Below are 18,650 nucleotides of genomic sequence, written 5' to 3'. Positions count from 1 at the left end.
AAGACAACTTGTACTGCCAGGAGTCCCAGGACCAGGTGGTGAAAATGGCGGCACAGTGGCGCAGCCATGCAACCGGTGTCCCCATAATATATATATATATATATATATATATATATATATATATATATATATATATATATATATATATATATATATATATATATATATATAATCAGAGAAAAGGCAGGGAGGCTAACCATGCTCGCACCCGCTTGACTACACTTCGGGTGCGGAAGGGGTGAATTAAATGCAGGAAGGAGAGTCAGTGTGAGCACCTGCAGATGAATGTTGGCTCGCGTATAACCACAAGCGCTTCCATAGTCCAGCTGCATTCTAGAAGCTCTTTTGCGAATTGGCGGCCTTGTGCGTACTAGAGTTCTCCGGCCAAGGTCCCAGGATATTTGCTTCCAACAAATGTCTATCGTATAAGCGGCTGTGACCAGTATGCAGAGAAGTCGTTGACAGTCCAAGGACTTCGAGCCGCCACCTGAGGCCACCACAACAAAAACTGCCGGACCATTCTTTTTAATAAAGTGTCTTCTTCTTCTTCTTCTTCTTTTCTTTTTCGACTTCTTCTCCTTCTTCTTCTTTCAAGGATGGAGAGCGGCTCAGGTTGTGCTCGGCAACTTCGTCACATCTGCAATAAGGGCCTTAGCATGCGAACTAAATCGCAAACGCTCTTGCAGCGAAGCGTTGGCTTGGCCGTCGTCGCCTATACCGAGAAGAAGGGTCTAGGCACGAGAAATGATACGTGAGATCGGCGAGCGTCGTCACCCAAGGGACCAGTCATATTGACTCGTAAACAAAATGCGTTGAGGACTAGGCGCACCGACTTTATTCAGACGACGTATGGACTCGTGTGTGCCTGGCTCCGGCCAATATATAATGCACAACATGCAATGCGTGCGTGTGTTGTGTTTGTAGAATATATATTCTAAATTACACAATCAGCGCCTTACCGCACACAACGATGTGGACGAAACCTGTGTCATCCCCCAGACGTTCACAAGTCTAATATCCGTGCGTATAATCTAAATGTCCAGCTGTCCCCGACTATAAATCAAAACACCTCGAAAGAGACCACCGACTTCAAATCAAAACGCTATCTACGCAAGTGATTACAACGCACGCGACCAGCATACTGTAGTACTACGCCTACTGCAGCTGTTTCTCAATCAATGTGTCGAAAAAAGCCTTGTAAACAAGAATCAGGTTGTTTTATTTGGTAGCGTGTGAGGATTCTTGCTGGTTCTCTACTTAGTGCTCTTACAAAAAGCGAGAATGTGTATCCCTAGTGTATCGTCATACATTATAACAGACGTGCACTCTTCTTCATACTGATTGTCATTCTTGTGTGGCTTGTAATATTCTACTGAGAAAATACAGCCACTTAATTTCGTTTTCACAGATTCCTGCTTGAACAAGTAATTGTCCTTACGTATGTGCATAAGAACCGGACATCATGTCATTGCTGCGGTAGCGACGGGAAGCCTTTGCCGGTACTTCAGAGCCGGTAATCGGCTGTCTCTTCCAAGTAAAGAAGAAGAAGAAGAAGGAGAAAGAGAGGGATAGAAAACAAAAATAAGGAAATGTGTGCAAAGAACATCAGTGGTGACAGGGTGGTTCGAGGCTCCACTGTCGTGCTGGTGAGAGAGCCACCCGCAGCGCAATAAGCACGACAGCCCGCCGTGGCGCGGACGAGCAAAAGTCGACGCAAGGCGTAAGAATTAAGATCCAGCACCGACCCTCCGACGAAGCAGCAGAAAGTAGGCGCGGACGCTGCGTCACCTCTGCCAGCGGCTGAAGAAGTCCCGGTTCTCTGCGGGCTCCTTCTCTGGCGACGTGACCTGAGCCGAAACGCAGGCAATTTGAATCAGGGCACGTTCGTAGATCGACCGTCGGCGGGTAGGGCACGCCACTGGAGGCCCCGGTCAAGACGGTATACGCTGGAGTGGCGGCTCCTCCTCTCCTTTCTGTGAACACCTTACTGCTTTTCTCATCTCTCTCTGTCTCTCGATACCACCCTCACTGGTCTTGTTCTACACCCACGCTTTCCCCGCCGTCTCTCCTCTCCCCCGCGGCTCTCATCAAACCACCGGCGTGCTTGGTGCGCATGTAACGAACAGAGGGTGAAGAGAGAGAGAGAGAGTTTGTGCGCTGGTGAGAGCACATGTTCACTGGCTGTCGGCGCTGGCCTGCCAACGCCGGCGGCGTTGCTTCGGGCGCAAAAGGTGCTGACTGCTCACGAAGCACTTCCCCTGCAGACCTGTTTCGGGTGGTGCGCTTCAGTACCCTACGGCTGTACTATACACTGTCGCGTGAGGCCTCTGAGTGGCCAGCCAAAGTCGCGGTGGGGCTCTGCGTGACGTGACAAGGCTCATGTGTCCCTATGGTCTCGGCGACTTTTTCTATGCCCGTCTTGCTTAATTCCTCTTCCTGGCGCTTTCATTTTCCTTCACTTCTAGCGTGCGTTTTTTTTCTCTTTCTTTTTTCTTGTCTACTATCGCGAGTGAGGCTCTGCTACCGTTTGCTATACTGAACCGACGAGTCCTTGAAAAGAATCGTGGACCGCTTTATTTTTTTTTTTATTTCATTGCTTTCTCTCTTTTTGTTTCTCGGGGATCGAACGAGAAGAGATAGTGAGAACAAGGTTGGCGGATTACATTTCGTGTCGAGGCTCAATGAAGTCCCGGCAAGGGTCGTCATTAGTACACAAGTAGCGTTCTCGCGAACTCTATACTCCAGTGCCTGGGTGCGAAGAGGCGCAAGGGTGGCGCGACAGTGCCTCGTGTCCTTTCCGATACATTTATTCTCACCTCCGCCTAACGTTCTCCAGCTCATTTGATCATATTCAGTCAATGTCCTTAGAAAACTATAGATCGCTGTTTCTACCGTCAATGACAGAATATGAAATCACGTCGGACCGTGTGTCCATGTAAATCGGTTATATAAAACTGAAACGCGTCTCGATATTATGATATGTGCCAGACTTTGGGGAAAAATAAGTTAATGAGAAATGTGCCCCCCCCCCCCCCCCACCCATTAAGGTGCTCAATTGTTCACAAACCTATTCGTTTAGAGCTGTAGACCACGCCGGCTGCTTATCGTAATGGATTGCTGTGCCCCCAAACAATGTAAAAGTTTTAAACAAAGAAGACAAAATAATATTGTGAGAACAGCTATAAGGTGTGCCCGCTCGCATCCCCCCTCCCCCTCCCCCCCCCCCCCACACACACTACCACCAAACACGCCCGCGCGCGCGCAATCCAAAGCAAGGCAAAACAAAACAAGAAATTTACAAAAGGACTTACGGAAGCAACGAGTACGGACAAACGATGAAAAATAAAACATCACTTACACAAGCACATATATATTCTACACAAAGACCTACACCCTTCCACATACATAGGGCAGCTCTCGCGTAGGTTGCAAAGCAAGCATTTACTGACAGGATAGTCGCTTCATTACCAAAAAGAACAGTGTTATGTTTGACGGGACGATACTAGAAGGAGCCCGTAGACAGCGCTGTCTAGCATGACACGAGTAATTAAGTATGTAACTGGCAAATGGTGACTTACGGGCTAGTGGTCTCATGGTTAAAATAAATAGCAGCGCTACCTGACAGAACGACAGAACAATTGCACTGCAGTGCCACTGCAGCTCAGAAAGCTAACGCTAGCGCGGCGGCAGGGAGAGAGAGAGAGAGAGAGAGAGAGAGAGAGAGAGAGAGAGAGAGAGAGAGCGAATACGCAAAGATCGAGTGTTTTTTCATGTTCAAAAGCTGCCGCCCTCTTTCATCACTCGCACTTTACGCGTCTCAGTTTTCACAAAGAGGCTCAAGGTCTCTCATGCGAGTCGCAAGTGAAAACGCAGCCCATCCAGAGACAGAAGACGCGCGCGGGCATTTCTCTGGAGATTTCAGTTTCACTTGTCCCCGCCCGAGTCGACATGAAATCGATTCTTCCCTTTAATTCTCATTCGCTATGCGCGGTTGGTGCGCGTTCAACCAGCCGTACCATGTTACGCTGGCACTAACAGAAAAAAAAAAAAAAAAACTGATTCGTCTTAAACGGTCGGGTCCATTTACGGAGGCCTGTGCACGGGAAGAGAGGTTGCACAGATGTACGTGGTCGATAAGGGGCCGTTTCCGCGGTGCGATAAAATGCGCCAGGCTTCGCGTAGTGCTTCTAAGCCTGCCCGCTGCTGGGCGTGCTTGCACGTGCGCGCGAGGAACAGTCGATCTAAACACTTTACGACCATTGAGCCAAGTAGGCGATAAAGCAAAGTTATCCTGAAGCTATACGTAGGCGTAAGTCAAATGCAGTCTCGGGTATACACTGACGCCACCGATATACGGCCTAGAGTGGTGTTGTTTTAGCGCGAGGGCAGGAACGGACTTGCTCGCTTGTTTCGCATGCGCGGGAGCGCCGAAAACCCATTGCTGTGCCCCGGTGGCCTCCAGACTCCAAAAGACGAGAGCCAACTTCTAGGGAAGCATTACGGCGGTCTACTCCGGGAAAGCATTAGTTGAGAAAGCTGACGCTGTGTAAACCTGCGCGCAAACTTCGTCACCCTACGCTGCGATGGCTTGCGAGGGCGGCATTAAAGAAAGATAGTTTGTTCTGACAATGGCCTGTGATGAAAGGCACTTCCACAGTTGTTAAGGGCAACAAACTTGCGCGCACGCACTTTTGCTTCACTTGGTGTTCGTTAGGCTGCACGAGGTTCTGTTGCGATCACGTGCTTGCGTGGGCCGGCTTGCTGCCTTCATGGACGTTTAGCGATTATTCTGCATTTACAAACAATGACAGTTGAATAACGTATACGCATTGTTACACAACTCTTAGAAATAAGCTGTAAAGTGACTGTTGGGTTGCTAATCGCTTATCAGTCTTGTTGTGTATACGCAAATGTTAACTCTACCGTCAGTAACTCTACCGTCAATCAGTGGCATTCTTTCAGCAAGCAAACATATACTATGGAACGCCTTGAATGCAGGGTTATGGAACGATCCCCAATCCGGTGAAATGAGGCGACAATGGGGCGAATAGCTTTTTCAGGGAAAGCGGCATTCACAGCTATGCGCTGTAATATGCGACCGAAATTTGTGCTGTTTCACTACAACGATAATTATACCAGATTCCTTTGATTGCTAAAAGTTATCAAGTGCATCTGGTAGTACTTAACTCACGCCAACTATCAGTGTGTCCATATTTATAATGCATAGTATACCTTGACGTCGTGTTGTCAGATGCACGAAGACCTTGCTCACATTTTGGAGTCGGTAAATGTAATCAGTACAAATACTGATTTGTGGAACTTGTTCAGTAGAACTAGATATTAGGTTAAAGAGAGAGCGCAGCCAGTGAAATATTTATGATTGGATTAAAGATTTTGCAGTTACTGCGTATTATAGGAAAGAGTTTATATATATTTGCGTAGGTTACCTGATGAAATGTGGAGGCTTTACAGAGTGCTATGACGACAGTATAGCGGTAACGTGACATACGCTTAACGCTTCCTTAACTTTAGATCGTCTAATAGCGAAATCCTATCTTTTCCACAACACCGAACATCAGAGAAAAGAATAAAAGCACCCATTTTTACAACAATTATGTTTATCTGGAAGAGACGGAGCCTACACAGGGTGTAAGACACGTCTAAGGTGTCTTACGCCTTGCGGTGCCTTTGCTGTTGTAAGGAAAGCAAGGAAGTTAGCATGGCAGTTCTTAAACGAGCAGAAAGAGACAAATAAAGAGGCCATGCTTCTGCAAAGGTGTCACGTGCGATTCCCAACACTAAGAAACAGCGCATTCGAAATTGTAATAGCGCAATTAAAAAAAAAAAAATGAATCTCCCTTCCCCTTACCCTCGGAAATTGACGGTTTCGCTCGAAGGCGAAGCATTGAAAGCGAGCAAGGTTTTGTTGCGCCCGAGCAACTCACCAGGTGTCCCCGTAACTATACGTGGAGTAGAGTTGTTGTATGTCGCTGCCGCAGGGAATTATATACAGTAACCGCTGGGAGCCGCATAGAGTAACTCTAACATGGAAGAGACAACTGCCCGTGCGCAGTAGGAAGAGCGCTCTGGCAGACACTAGGAAATGTCACGACGCTGCGCGATGAGGAACGCCGGTAGCGGCACGTTACCGGCTTCGAACCTTGACGACGCACGAGATGAGACCAAAGGTGGCCTAAATTTGCTGGAGTGGAAATGATGTCGCGAAAGTGAAGCCGGACCGCCGCCATGTTGGGAGGGGCACACGATAACAAAATTAGCTTATAGGGAAGGAAAAACAAGCGCGTAAGCCCAATGTGCTTAACATGGCTTACATTGCCGTACGGATACTGGTCGATGCATGCCCTTTGTGCTAATGTATGGTGGGATGAGACCGATGGAAAACCGTCGGCGGATGTCAGCGCCCAAGAAAAGACTCGCTAAATTTAGCTTGACGTGTGCTGTCTGTTGCGTTCACACCAGTATATGAAGCAAGGTGCGGTACTCGTGCAGCTAGTTCCGTCAGAGACGATTTTTGCAGTCAAACGCACTGCGCGTCCTTGGAGGCCTTCTAAGTCATAGAGTTTCCTACTCTATGTTCTAAGCATTCAGAACGCACGCAACGCGTACGTGCCGTCGATAACAGGACAGCACGGCGGCAGCGGAGCTGACGGCTAGAACGTGCCTGGAGTGTTCGTATACTAAGTAAAACTGCATGGTAACGCAGCGATAAACGTGAAAACGAGTGAAAGCATATACCTACCAGGTGCTTTTCCTTCTCACGTTGCGAGCCAGATGGCGCCAACAGTCACAGTCTCTATTGCTCATATTCACGAGCACGTTGGACGGCGTCAGTGTTATACTTGTTTTCTTAGTCATGACCTGTTAACGTTTTGATTCGGTCCGAATGGGAAACTGAACTACATACCAAATTGACTGTTAACTCGGCCTGAAACAGACGCCATGTTAAATTCGCGGTGCTTATCCTTAGCAAATAAAAAAAAAAGAACGACATTACTGAAAATTCGTGGCGGAGCTTCTATATTAGCTTTCTCACGATTTTATTTCACCTCTAGGGAAATAACTGAAATTTTACAACAATATTGCAACAAGCTAAATAATAGTAATAAAAAAAAATCGCACAACTCTGCCTGTGAACAACGGCCAAAGCAGACCGAGGTGCTCTCCGGCCTCGCAGGCTTGGCTTCACAGCTAGAATTTTTCTTTCATGGTGATCCATGCATAACTGCAACTGCATAACTTCGCTGGCCAATTGCCTGGACAAAGGAGCTAAAGTGAGACTACGCAGGTCACGGGGGCGGCTCATCGCGCACAGAAAAGGGCAAATTACACCGAGCTGCTTTGCAGCATCATTGCAACGCAGCACTATGGCCAGCTTACCAGGCTAATATTAATGCTATCCACCGTTCGCGAGCTAAATTATCTTGCTCACTTTTATTTCGTCTTTTTTTTTCTATGTGTATGTGCTTGTATCTACAAAGAAAAAAACAAAAGAGCGCAAGCCATTGTGAACATTGCCCGTCTCACATCGACAGTGTAACAATCTTGATGACGATCTAGAGTGAGGTGGTTCGCGCCCGCAAACTCGATTAACATAAAAGAATAGCAAATCACGCCAAGCGAGAATTTTGGCGAGAACTAAAACTAGATGCAGTACGACGAAACGGCAGGCCTAACGTTTCCCGCGGCTAAAGTTTATCATATAAAGTTAGAGAGAAGCAGACTATATAGTTATGGAACGTTAACGAGTCGCTAATTTTATCGAATTTGGCGGCGGAACAACGAGCTAACGCGTAAGCCCTTTAGAGATAAACGTTGACTCTAAACGCGTTAAGAACAAAACAAATAACGCGCGCTTAATGCCAGCTTGCACACGTGCAAGCGCGAAAAGCATTTTGCTGTTCAGCTTATATTGTGTATTACACACGATATTCGGGAATGGTAATGTTTTTTTGGGTGCTAATTAGCGTAGCGTGACCAGCGTACCTTTTGCCAGTGATGTAAGCTTTTGTGTATAGGGTGCATCCTGGTCAGAAAGTCTAAAATTGTGCCAGACGCCAGTATGAAGTTGCCGCCTGCAAAGTAAATGCAAAATGGCTTATTTCGTGTTGTTACACTTCCTTCCTTTCTTCTTTCTCTCTCGCTTTCTTTCTAGGACATAACACTTGCGAAGCCAGGACCACGATCTTGAAATAACTGGTAAATATAGCACAAGGGTGGATTCATTTTTTTCTTTTTGACTTAGAAATACTTTTTCATCCAGGCTTTCCGTTCTAACTAAACGACCAGAGAGCACAGCAGCATTTTTCGCGCACTGAGAGAATGCACAGGACGCGAGAAATCGATAGGTGTTAAGAAATAACACCTATCGGTTACACAAAGAGAAGAAAAGATAAATTGCGTATACTTATTTGATATTTCTAAGTTCAGAATTTCCAGCCAGATATTCGTTTCAGGAGAGCGTTGTTCACTAATCTGCAGAACTCAACGGCTGTTATGGTAAAACCACGTTAGTGTGACTATCACTGCGTAATACTAGTCTCTATCCTGTTCCAGTTGCCAAAATCAAACGCTTTCTCATTAACACAAGATTATTTGACCCGTCACAGGGGATTTATTAGAACTCGTGCAAGAGATCAAAAGAGGCTATGGACCAGCAACCGTCTGGACGTCAGCAACACGACCTAGAGTGGCATTGCCGATAGTGCTGCATGCATTTCCTTCACTACAGAACATGTGAAACAGTAGCAACACGATTACGGAAAGACCACGCGTCTTTCGATCTCGATGCCGCTGCGAAAAAATGCCACACTTTCAAGATAATATTTGCTTTGCTCGAGGCTGATCTCTGCGCTGTACAAGAGCAAATGCAGCATATATATATATATATATATATATATATATAAGGCGCCGTTTCGCCCGAAAGGCGAAGCAACGTTTGCGATAGCAAATTAGCAGACCGCCATGCGAAGCAAGGATAGTACTTACACCAACTTGTAAACATTTGCTTGCTCACTAAGCCAGCGCACACAGCAAACATGAGCACATCACACGCGATGTCTGCGGACACTCGCTGTCAAAACGCTGGCGTGAGGAAACGCAGCAGCAGCAGCGAGCGAAGTGACTTCCGTGCTGTCTATCGTTTCAACGCTTGTCAACGATTCTGCACTGTGCCCCCACCGCAGATCGTTCTGAAGATACGGCCACGCGACCACGCACAGCTGCCACATGCGCAGTTACAGCCGGAGCGAATGCCGCTCCCTGCGCCCTCCCGGCAACGTTGGGTGCCTCGCCCGCGAGAGAAGACGGCACGCTTCCTCTTCGTATTCGTCCCTTTCGCGTGGGCGAGACTGAGCCACCACCGTCGGCTTCGCTCGCACGCTTTCATCGCACATACAGCGTTGGGCGTGCGGCGACGGTGTTATCACCTTTGACCTAATACGGAACCTCACGGCGACGCCGACGTCCACGCCGAATGCAGAAATGCACTTGGAGTGTCCATATAATTGCTATCGCAATAAAAGAAAAGTTAAGATGTTGTGACACTGGTAAAGCCAGTCGAAGTGTTCTGGGACCCTATAACGTAAAACTATTCCAATACGATTTTATTACATTGTCCTGACGTCAAATTTGCGTAACCGCCAACGCAAGCATCGGGCGGTCACCCTCAGGGTCGTCTGAACAGACCAATAAAACGCTCTCCTCGTTCATAGGAGGCCACGTTTTTTTGCTTGAAAAACGAATAAAATTACCTCCCCCGCCAAGCTCCACCCACAGCATCCACCCAGCCAAGCCTCAGTCATCTGGTTTCCCGGTCACCTGGAACTACCATGAGGAAATGAAGCCACTCACAGGCATGCCCGAGCTCTTCTATACCGGGCGTCTCCCCCTGATGACCGTGAAGGGTGCTGCGACCTAACTGCTTTAGCAGTGTATGCTGACAATCTCGCACCATACAGAACAGCCAGGAAGGAGTACCCAACACCATATAAATCCCTCAATAAGTTGGAAGAGAACACTCTTAGGAGACTACAAACTAATACATACCCAACGCCAGCTAAGTTACACCAGTGGTACCCTACACTATACTCCCCGCAATGCCCACACTGTGGAGAGGCAGCTAACCTCTACCACATGGCGTGGGCTTGCCAATTTAATCCCATAATTGACCCCATTCCAAATCCCTCAAAAGAGCAGTGGGAGGCTATTCTGCTCAGCGATGATCCTGACCGTCCGCACTGGCTGGTGGGGAGGGCCAACGCAGCAGCAGTAACCAGTGGGCTACCGGACTAGGCGGCCCACCCACGAGTTCTACGAATATCCTGCAAATAAAGATGTTTTCAATCAATCAATGCCTACACTGAGCAGCTTGTCTTATCTAATTGGCAGACAAGAGGAGAGGAGCACGCTCAAGTGGAGAAGGATTCGATGGGACCGAGCCACTGCACTGAAAATCGATAACCGGACGAAGAGGGTGGTGTCGGCGTCTGCGATTGGTCCACTTTCACTTACTTGGCTTGCAGTGGCTGGTCGAAAATCGCGGCGGCGTGCAACGGAATCTTAAGTATGACGCTAAAACGGATCCTCAGCAAAGAAGAGTTGGAAGAACGAGGTCGTAAACGTGCCGAAAGTGCTCGAAAACGGTACACGGCCACGCAAAAATTTTTATTATACGCAAATAAGCCCATGCTCTCCGGCAGGGGCGAGTAGCCAGTGCCTGAGCGATCGGTGGCAGTAATCTTTTATTCCTTTCAGAATGAGGCAGCCGGCGGCTATTCAGAAGAAAATTCAGCTTTGTTCGGCGTATTAATGCATCTTTAACGCGTACACGTCACTTTGACGCGGTCAGTTATCGCGGTTTTGTGACGTCGCGTCAGAGGCAGCTGAAGTGGGTGCAGCTCGCAAACTTCTGACCAATAGCCGAGGGCGTATGGCGAAAAGGCGTCGAATCATAAATAACTATTTTTCTTTTGCTCAGTCAAATCATGCACAGTCAATTGGTACACGTCATATCAGATGGGGAGCTGTCGCGGTTTTCGTGACGTCGCGTGACAGACAGGTGAAGTTGGGGTGGTCCAAAAAAGTTTTTGACCAATCGCGGAGGACTGATTGCTGAATTGAAATAGAAAAGTTTGGAATAGTTTTACGTTATAGCGCCCCTGATTGAACCCAAATACCTGATTTTTGTAGCGCCTTTCTTTTGTACTACTTCACCGTGTCTTAAATGTTGTCTTTGCCGCGTCCTTTGAGAATCTGATTCGCTTTGGTAGCTAGCATTAGGGCTTGTGGATTCGCTGGCTAACTGAAATTTATTCTGCTAGCAGCGTTACAATTCAGTCCCGCATGTGTCATCTTACACAATGCACAGTTTACAGTTTCTTTTCATTTCTTCTTTCTTTTAAAGACGGCATTGACCCTTGGTGATATCCTAAGGTAGGTCCGCCGATTTCTCGTCTGCCGACTTATTTTCTTAGTGCGGCGGTATGAATCGGTTTTTTTCCTCGCTTTTGCTTGTAATAACGCCAAACTATGAATATTTGCTTCCAGCAGGGGTCGTGTTTGCCGTGTACTTAAAAGGTAAAGTTATGCTAGAACAGACGTTTTCCCCAACTAGTCTCAGCCCAGGTGGTTCACTTGGAATGAACTTGCAAGAGAGTGGAACACTGAGTGAGTGGGAAAGAGAAAGAATGAATTAGTGAGCGAGTCAGGTGGCGATAGTAAGTGTGCGTGAGTTAAAACCCCTGAGACTTCGCAAAGTAGCGGCACTCTCCTGCTCCGCCTTCACTCTTCCTCGTTTCTCCTCCTCGAGCGTGGCGCCGCCTACATCACTTGAGCGTAGAAGACGATCTTTCGCAGAGTCAATGCACTTAAAGCAAGGCGAGGCGCTTTAAGCGTTTCCGTTGGCTTTCTAGCTCTGATGAAATTTGTGTACAGCATAGAATTTCTATGCGCAGGGTTACACAAATTCAGTGACGGCAGCTTCTTTCCCCGTTTTTATAATTATATTTAAGAAAGTATCTAAACGAGCGCTAACGTCACACCATGATGGTTCGTAATGTATCGCGCGGGTTACAGTTAGGTACGCAACATTTGTCAAGCGCGTGTCGCAAGGTCTTGTTGAGAATGGCTGTAAATAACATGTTTACAATCGAGTGCCAGCATCCTGGCCTTCAGCAAGCCCTCAGTAGCCTAATTCAATAGATCATTAAAAGCTAGAGTGCCGCCAATGTGTGCGCTTGCTAATCATCTAAGCATGAGCAAAGGCTCAGAGGCGGACGCTGGTGCTATTATGTTTCTCGTGCCTCAATGTCGACATAAATACGCGCGGCCGATCATGCAGTCGGGACTCAGCGTACTTAGAAAGTGGAATAAGTTTTTAGTATTCGTTCGCGAAGCCGGAACGCGGTAACAGTACTTCATACAGGCTTACGTTGAGTAAATTATTTTTTCAGGTTAATGACTGATCACGAATGATATTTCATCGTGCGTTAACTCGTTCGTTCTCGAAGTGACGCACTTGTCGCGAACCGAGGTGCACTAAGGTGCATGCATTGAGGATAGTTGCGCGCACTCCGAAATAACATTTGCGGGATATGACTTTAAAAAAGTGATGAACACGCAAAGAATTGCCGCGCTATGATGCGGCCGAAAATAAGGTAAGGGAAATGATGTAGTCGCTGGTATTTAGGAACCATTTGTTGTCTCATTACGTAATTAAATGTACCAGCCTAAATGCCCTACAGCAAATGCGTCTAGCAGACATAGTGGCCATACGAACTAATAGTTGAACGAACGAGCAAGCGAACGACTAAACGAACGAGCAAACGACGACTAAACCAGCCAGTGAACGAGCGGGCGACCGCACGTTTTCTTTGCGAGTGCTCCACCACCGCATCTTAACCTTCACACACTTTAAAGTTCACGCGAATTAGCCCGTACACGTCTCAAAGGCCTATGAAGCCGTCGCTCAGCGACGAACGCGCCTCGTAACTCGGTTTCGGGAGACCATGCACGCTTTTTCTTCGTATCGCAAATCCACCGGGCGACCGCCAACAACGAACACGAACAAAATTATTCGCTCTAAAGAAGGCTAGTAAGTAACTATAAAAGGCAGAGAGTTGCTTCCTAAGTGGAGTTTTAACGCTCAAGCCTCAAACTTTTTTCAATAGGACTGCGCTTATTCTTAAAAGTTTCGTAATCACGTTTTCACACGCAGCCTCGTGTGCCCACGAATTCAAGCCTGTTGGCGTGCAAAACGATTAAGCGCACCAAATACGACCACGTACTGCTTATATAAAGAAAAAAGTACGCGTCGCGTAGGAATCGTGCTAAAGCGTGCAGAAAAATAGCAACATGCTCAATCAACTGCGCAATAAGTTCTCCCTCCCAATTCGATGAATCCATGCCTTTCTTAACCCATAGCGCTTACCGGAGGGTATCGAGAAGAGCTTCTTGCCTTTGCCGAAACTGTTTTGACATACGAAGGCCCAGCAGGTCATGGTGTTGGAAAATGCCGTGAAGCGACGTCGCACTTGCCACAAAACTTAGTTCGAAGCGTTCGCAAACCAAAACAACACTGAAGAGCAAGGGCGTCAACGAGCGCTCCTCGCCAGTCGGTAGACGCTTCTCATGCGAAAATGGCGGCGGAGCGCGACTGTAAACAAATGAAGCCGGTGCGAAGGCCCACGTGATGCCATTAGGCCAATAGCAGCGGCGTCGGCCAGGGTGCGCGAGGAGGAGGCGGCATTCTTCAAAGCGTATCGCTACTTTACGAAGTTTGAGGGGTTTCATGCGTGAGTAGGTGAATGAGAGAGTGATAAAGCGATTAAGACAGCGAGGGAGAAAGTCAGTGAGTGTGAAAGAGAGAGAAAGTGAGTGAGCGAGATGGAGAAAGATATAGTAGGTGAGAGAGACAGAGAGTCAGTGCATGAGTGAGTGAATGCCCGAGAGAGTTAATGCATGATGAGTGAATGAAGCAGAGAGCGAGTGAGGAGTGAGAAAGAGAGACTGAGTGAGTTAGTGAGTGAGTGAGTGAGTGAGTGAGTGAGTGAGTGAGTGAGTGAGTGAGTGAGTGAGTGAGTGAGTGAGTCAGAGAGTGAGTCTGGTGTACGTAACGCTGCCTAAGCACAGAAAGACCTCGGAGGAGCGATGATTAATTTTTTGTTGTCGTTGTGAAGTTGAAGCGATGCTTCAGCATGCAAGAATGTAGGCGGGCGAATCAAAAAGTATTTGCCCCTATTCTTTATCAGCCAAAAGAAGGTACATAAAAGTAATTACGAATATGCGTACTATATTACGCACCTTACACTATTTTCCCACATAGTCCCCACACCAGTTCATACATTTGTCCTATCGCAGCAGTAAATTTAAGATGCCCCTGTGGTACAATTCGTCCGGCTGACAGTGGAACCGCCATCGGACTTCACGGCCTTTTGCAAACTCGCGACACCTCCACCTTACACTTCTCAAAGCGAGATACCTTTCCTCATACGTGGGCTGCATTTCCCTGTGGATTTCGATGGAGGTTCGTCCCTTGCTTCATAGAAAACGAATGAAACTTCGTTGCTCGTACGCCGTGGACGTGTGAAGCACAACCGTCATCTTCGGACGGATGGGTGGATGTTATGAGCGTCCCCTTTGTAACCCGGTGGTGGGTTGCGCCCCACAAAGCTCTTGTTATTTTATTGCCTAATGTCCTACCTATGTCAAAAAAGAAAAAAAGAAAAGAAAAACACGATGAATTCCCATGATCAGTTACTGAACCCCTATTGTGAACTTTGTTTTTGTACGCCTCTGTTGTTCGTCGTTTCCTTACTTTTCTTCCACCAAACTTCCAATCACCTCTTACTAATCTCTATTGCGGACATGTTCATTTCCCCCTGCTCTCATTGATCCCGAGGGCTTCAAGGAGGCCAGTGATTCCTAAATCGACCGCTGGGCAGACATCTTAAGATTCTAATAAAACATGCTCCATCGTTTCCCTAGCTTTACCGCAGAAAAAGCACATGTTTTTTCTTCCTTCTATAAACTGGTCTTCTGTCTTCAACAACTGACAGCAGCGCCGTGCCGTGGAGCTACCGGCAGATAAGGCCGGGTCGATCCAAGAAAGGTTCACCGCTAGAAATGTATATGTTGACTTCGCATTCACAGCCGTAATTTGACAAAAACAAACAAACAAACAAACAAGCAATATAGGGACAAAGACTTTCTGACTCTCCTACATAACTTCCAGCAAAGCCCCATGACATATATTCCATTCTTCTTTTAGAGATGGAAATGTTCGCAAGTAAAACGATATGAAGCAAAGATACGTCGTGGAAGCGGAATCTGTTTTCCTCCTCACCGATCACCTTGCGAGTGGACGGCTTCATATGCGATGCGCAGTGGTTATATCTGCTGCACCACCTATTTTCTTTCTCGCTAACGCTGCTTACTCATGCGTGATCTTTTTTTTTTTTGTCTTCTCCACGCAAGAAAACATGCTCGCGTGGCGTCGTTCTTACCGCAGAGTGTGTAGGAAGAGCCTCGTTGTTCGGAACAGCCAGATGACAGAGTTGGCGTAGGAAGGTGTTGCTCGCAACTTTGTGATGAGTCTCGGGCTGCGCTTTCAGGAACCCATCAGGACTGCTTGAACCCGGCGGCCCTGAAAGAGAAGACGAAAAAAGCTTCAGGTGACGAAGACGATGAAAACAAAAACGGCGGAGAGAAAGAAGGTGCGTATAAACCGAATATTCGTAGAAAAAAAAATGCCACAAAATAATGAGGCACGAGTTAACAACGCTTCAACATCGCGAGCTGAAGCGGCATGCAAAGTTTGCGCCCGAGAAGATTGCATAGAGGGTGGGCGCAGGCTGAAAACCCCGCAGTTTGCCTTTCACTTATAACAACATTTTCTTAAAAATTAAGCGCGAAGAGGTTAGACTGAAAGACCATCGCGGACACAAGCAAGGAGCCCTCGGCATGTAATAGCCGCGCCGTAAACGGCGCAGGCACTTCGTAATTGAGGGGACTAGACCCTCCGGCGGCTATATTGGTATGTGTTCCTAAAATACCTCAAGAATTTTTTTTGCTTCCTTTCACAGTGAAGTCTTAGTTCAATTGTAGCGGACAGCATTGTATAAGGTCCAGACTTTTAGGTCAAAGTTATCAGGTAGAATACAGCTATGTAGATAAAGCTGGAAGCTAAAGGTTTAGACTTGCAGGCAAATGAGCGATTGTTACCCGGTGCCCAGCGGAGAGGATACTTTTTGTTCGGCCAACCGCCAAGGGTCCAAAGAATCACACCGGCGTAAAACCGGGTGCAGCGAAACAATGATGTCTTTACCGGGGCGCTGCTTGAGCGCAAATTGTTTCTCTCGCGAAGCTGCCAAACACAATAAAAATATGCAAATTTACCCTTCCAAGATTGCTGTTTCGAAGCCAGGGTCATTGTGGTGGCTAAATTGGTCCATACCAAACAACGTCCTCGCCTCCCCCCTATCTCTGCCTCTGCTTCACGTTCGGAAAAAACTGCGCGGCGACACTCATTTTCTCAATTTCTTTATTATAGGTATGTTTGTTCGAATGCAAACTATTTCTTTTCAATATTTGCAGCGCTGTCGCACTTTTGTTCCTCGCCAAGAGCGAGTAAGAAATGGACGTCAAGGCACGAAGTTAAGGTTCGCAGGTGGTGTAGAAGATAGAAGCAGATATAAAGACTTAGTGTCTCCTTCCGCAATATCGTAAACCTGCTAAAGGTTTTATAGCGATAGCAATTATATGGACACTCCAGGCGCATTTCTGCCGTTGGCGTTGGCATCACCGTCGCCGTGAGGTTCCGTATAAAGTTTAAAGGCGATAAAAATCGTCATTGCGCGCCGTATGCTGTATGTGAGATTAAAAGCGTGCGTGGGTGAGGCGGTGATCGCGGCTCAATCTCGCGCTTACAAGCGAGAAAAGCGGGGAGGAAGCGCGCTGTCTTCTGTCGCTCGCAAGGCTCCGGGGAGAGGGTAGTGAGGGGGAGGAGGGGGGGGAGGGGGCGTTCTGGCGTTCTACACCGCCAGAGAGGCCGGGCGTGACGCACGGGCCGCTGTATCTTCAAAGCCACCTACGACGGGGAAAGAGTCCGCCGCGCGCTGCGTTTTCGCCGCTTAGTTCACGTTGATGCGAGACGCAGCACGAAGGTCAATTCGCTCGCTGATGCTACCGCGATTCCTCCTTCCACCGTTTAGACAGCGAGTTTCCGCGGTTATCGAGTAAGATGTGTTCGTGTTCCCTCGCGCGCGCGTGATACCATGCTTGTTAGTTTAGTATGCCTATGTTCACGAGTTTATGCGGCAGATAGAACGACTATCCTTTCCTCGTATAGCTATCTGTCCTCTAATTTGCTGTATTACTCGATGCTTCGCCTTTCGGGTGAAGCTGCGACATTTCTTTCGCTCTCTCTTTTGTGCGTTCTTAACATTGACTCGAACAAATTGAAACAAGTTAGGTAACAACCTACACTCGCAACAGCCCCCACGTTCTCGGTGCGTAACCTTAACTTACTCCTTCAGAACATCTGTGTTTAACAAAGATTCATAAAAAAAGTAACTGGCCTCTCTGTGTAGTGAACAACAGAAAATGCACGGTGGAACACAGGTAAACAAATATTATGATACGAATAAGAAGGATTGCTGGGCCAGATATCTAGGACGTTTTACAAGCACGCTTATATTTACATATTTACAAGAAAGTTCAAAGTAGTACAAAAAAAGTTCATGATGAAGTTGTAGCAGCCGATAACTCCAGGCGTCCGTCGCTCCTCTTATGCGCTGCGTGGTTATTGTTCAGTCACTTCCCTCAATCCGGCGTCAGGAGACCGACTAAATCTGGCCACACAAATCCGGAGGTCTGTTGCCCTTTCTCTCCGAAGGTAGGGTTGTGGGAAACGCACGCACATCACTGGGCACAAACAGGGGAAGGGGCACCGTACACTGACTCCACTTGTCCATTGTCTCCGCTTGTCCATTGACTCTGCTTGTCCATTGACAACTTTTCCACTGACACCACTAGTCCACTGTCTCCGATCGTACACTGACTCCGGCGTGGACATGCCAATTTCGGCGGCTGACAGGTGATGGACCGTATCCTTGCACTAGTTCCCCAAATCAGCATATCTGTGCAACTCAAAGACATTGTTGAGGGAGCTAGCCAAACGATTTGTTTTTGTATGATTGCCATTTTCACTATCGTGGTGCACGGGTCATAATTCAGCTGTGGCGAGAGGAGAGGGCGATTCACGATAGACGCGCGTGTTTCTTCAGTTTGGTTTAGTGCGAGGCGAAAACATTATCTTGACGTAATACAGTGCCCATTTCGTTCCTGTATGCACCATGCGTGTTTAGTGCGCACGCCGCGTTCGTTATGAGCCAACGAAAGCTTGCACGAAGATGCCTTTCGTTTTATTCATACCAGTCGCTGGCGCCATCGCTGACACGTTACAGATGCACATCAGGAGGCAAGGATCAGGCGCAAGAAATTCAGCTCGCAGTTTCTTGTAAAATTCATAGCCGGCCAATCTTGACATTTTGCGAGGGAGGAACTTCGAACTTCGGACACTGAGCGTAAGCTTCTCGAAGCTTACTTCGAGGCCTGTTCGCTTAAACTTCCTG

The 18,650-nt window shown here is 47.5% G+C and overlaps 1 protein-coding gene across 1 annotated transcript in view; it reads right to left on the bottom strand.

The window, feature by feature from the left end:
- The window catches only part of LOC126536528 (dopamine receptor 1-like), a 532,420-nt gene that overhangs the window by 199,619 nt on the left and 314,151 nt on the right, over nt 1-18,650 (bottom strand). The window contains exon 2 of the mRNA XM_050183533.3: nt 15,522-15,661. The gene's annotated coding sequence lies outside the window, so the exon portion shown is untranslated. The remainder of the gene's footprint in view (nt 1-15,521; nt 15,662-18,650) is intronic.

The sequence above is a fragment of the Dermacentor andersoni genome, chromosome 4 (genome assembly GCF_023375885.2).
Source record: "Dermacentor andersoni chromosome 4, qqDerAnde1_hic_scaffold, whole genome shotgun sequence".
Classification (NCBI taxonomy): Eukaryota; Metazoa; Arthropoda; class Arachnida; order Ixodida; family Ixodidae; genus Dermacentor; species Dermacentor andersoni.
This window is presented reverse-complemented; position numbering and strand designations above follow the sequence as displayed.